This window comes from Pristiophorus japonicus, unplaced genomic scaffold (genome assembly GCF_044704955.1).
Source record: "Pristiophorus japonicus isolate sPriJap1 unplaced genomic scaffold, sPriJap1.hap1 HAP1_SCAFFOLD_94, whole genome shotgun sequence".
Lineage (NCBI taxonomy): Eukaryota > Metazoa > Chordata > Chondrichthyes > Pristiophoridae > Pristiophorus > Pristiophorus japonicus.
Window position 1 is genome coordinate 570,184 of NW_027254868.1, and position 3,219 is coordinate 573,402.

General features: G+C 46.0%; 1 non-coding gene across 1 annotated transcript; it reads left to right on the forward strand.

The window, feature by feature from the left end:
* The first annotated feature begins 337 nt into the window (after positions 1-337).
* On the forward strand, positions 338-410 carry trnak-uuu (transfer RNA lysine (anticodon UUU)). Its single transcript has one exon. It is a non-coding gene; the product is annotated as a tRNA-Lys (tRNA).
* Positions 411-3,219: the final 2,809 nt, after the last annotated feature.

The following is a 3,219-nucleotide window of genomic DNA, read 5'->3' on the forward strand; positions in this document are numbered from 1 at the left end:
AACATCTGGGGCGGAGCCAACAGGCGCCTGGCTGCAATGAGCGATTAAAAACCAGCGTTAGGCAGAAGCACAGCTAGCTCAATCGGTAGAGTATGAGACTTTTAATCTCAGGCACGTCGGTCCGTGCCCCACGTTGGGTGATTACATTTATTTTAATTCAATGCAGCTTTCATGGAAAAACATCATTAAATAACCTACAATCTTCTTTTGTCCAATTATAGAAATGCTAACTGAAGGAACTCCATAATTCAAGTCTGTGAGATACTCAATCATGATTTCAATCATCATTAATCCACCCACAACATTTGACATACCTCAAGAAACCCACGTTTGCCACGCCTGGCTAGCTCAGTCGGTAGAGCATGAGACTTTTAATCTCAGGGTCGTGGGTTCAAGCCCCACGTTGGGCCAATAAGTTGTGTTAAACTTTGCTGTTGCTTTCACGGGAAAACATCATTAATTGACTGATCAATTGGAAAGGCTGGGTCCGTTTCCTTTGACAACAGAGTATTTGTCCTCCAGGATCGATAGTTTCCTTGCTGAATCAGAATAACGAGACCCAATATCTCCCTCTGGATGTTCGGGGGTCTCTCGTAAATTCCCAATCGTGTGATCGCCCCTTTGCTGTTCTCCAATTCAATCCATATGGCCTCGTTCAAAAATCTGTCTATCTCCACTTTAAATATATTCAATGACCCAGCCTCCAAAGCTCTCTGGGGCAGAGAGCTCCAAAGATTCACCAACCTCTGAGAGAAGAAATTCCTCCTCATCTCCGTTTTAAATGGGCGACCCTCAAACGTTCAGCGAATATGGGGATCAGCCATGATCGTATTGAATGGTGGAGCAGGCTCTAGGGACCATGTGGCCGACTCCTGCTCCGACTTTTTATGTTCTTATGACCCCTTATTCTGAAACTGTGCCCCCAAGTTCTAGATTCCCCCACAAGGGGAAACATAGAAACATAGAAAATAGGTGCAGTAGTAGGCCATTCGGCCCTTCGAGCCTGCACCGCCATTCACTATGATCATAGCTGATCATTCCCTCAGTACCCCGTTCCTGCTTTCTCTCCATACCCCTTGATCCTTTTAGCCATAAGGTACATATCTAACTCCTTTTTGAATGTGTGGGTTAATTACCGTGAAAGTAACATAAAAGTTTAAGGAAAATAATTCATGCAAGGTGTGGCTCGAACGCATGACCTTAAAATTAAAAATCTCATGCTCTGCAGACTGAGGTAGCCAGGCTTGGCCACATCTACTTTGTCAATGGTGACACCTAGGAAGTTGATGTGTATTAGTCAAAGGAACATAAGAATTCGGAGCAGGAGTCGGCCATACGGCCCCTCGAGCCTGCTCCACCATTTAATAAGATCATGGCTGATCCGATCATGGACTCAGCTCCACTTCCCCGCCCGCTGCCCATAACCCCTTAACCCCTTATTGTTTAAGAAACTGTCTATTTCTGTCCTAAATCTATTCAATTTCCCACCTTCCACAGCTCTCTGGGACAGTGAATTCGACAGATTCACAATCCTCTGAGAGAAGAAATTCCTCCTCATCACAGTTTTAAATGGGCGGCCCCTTATTCTAAGATCATGCCCCTAGTTCAAGTCTCCCCCATCGGTGGAAACATCCTCTCTGCATCCACTGTTAGAGATAATAAATTCACATAGACTCTGGTAAGGTAAGAGAGACAACTTTATAGCTAACAGAGCTCTGGGAGAAAAGTTGAGATCCAGCGATCTCCCCGAGTGCCTTGTGCCGCGGGGTTATAAGCAGTTTACAAGGGGCGGAATACAAAAATTTAAATTCATTTACATACAACCAATCGATCCATATGGCAACGCAATTCATTCACATTCAACTTTTTAGTCCTAGTGAAACCTGATAGCATGTTGCGAGTTTGGGTGCCCTTCCTCTTTATCTTCTTTCGTGGTTAGTTATTTTGTTGCAAAGCTTTCGATCAAACAGTGGCCTGCACCTGGCCAGGAGTCACTTGTTGCTGCAGAGTTCAAATCAGGGACAGTAGATCGGCTTCTTGGTACAAAGTTCATTTCGTGGTGGCTTACCCCTTCATGCTTTGCTCTGTCTGAAAATCCACTCCAACACCGTCATTCTATTCTCGTAAAACCAGCTCCTGAAGCATCGGCCAGCTGTGTCGGTTAAAGCTCTGGTTATATTCCTAAGATTACTTTTACCACAACGTTTCTGTAGTGTAGCAGTTATCACATTTTCCTCACACGTGAAAAGTCCCTGGTTCAAGCACAGGCGGAAACATTATTTTGGAGGCTGTAAATAAATTGAACAAAAGTCGCCTAAGGTTCCTTGTCGCATGAGCAGTGAATATTTTAAACCAGTCTCCTAAACACAGAGTGTATAAAGTCAGATAGGGGAGAAAACTGCATCAATGATTCAAGCTCCTTAAATGATTTACATAAGAACATAAGAAATAGGAACAGGAGTCGGCCATTCGGCCTCTCGATCCTGCTCTGCCATTAAATAAGATCATGGCTGATCTGACCATGGACTCTGAGTTAAGGGAATCGGGTCCTGTTCTCTCTCCCCTGAGAAGGTTCACGTTCTACAGTCCAGCCTCTAAAAGGCACCACTCTGTGTACAATACTTGCCGGGTTTGAGTCCAGAGGATGAGTCATCCGCCTAGAGCCACAGGTCAACGTCATGAATGCTTGGCTCACGGAGATGGCCTTCTGCAGTGTGACTGTGGTATCCGCTGACAGTAGCTTATGAAGGAGGCCCTCGTGGCCGATTCCGATGACAAAGATATCCCGCAGTGCTTCGGTGAGGTGCTCACTAAAATCCCACGGTGCCGCCAGCTTCTTGAGGTCTGCAGCATATTTCGTGATCTCCTGACCTTGGGGCCGTCGGTGTGTATAAAACCGGTGTCTGGCTGTGAGGATGCTCATTTGGGCTTGAGTTGTTCTTGGATCAGTGTTACAAGCTCCTCGTACATCTTGGTTATTGTCTTCGCTGGTGCCAGCAAGTCCCTGACGAGGCCACAGACGGTGGGCCCACAACTGGTTAGCAGGATAGCTCTGCACTTATCAGCCAGTGTGGCTGGGTTGACACCTGCCAGATCGTTTGCTGTGAAGAAATGGTCGAGCTTCTCCACAAAGGCTTCCCAATCATCACCATTGGCAAAATGCTGCAACGTACCAAGGTTTGCCATTTTCGTGTGAAGGTCCATAATCTCGTCGCCAAT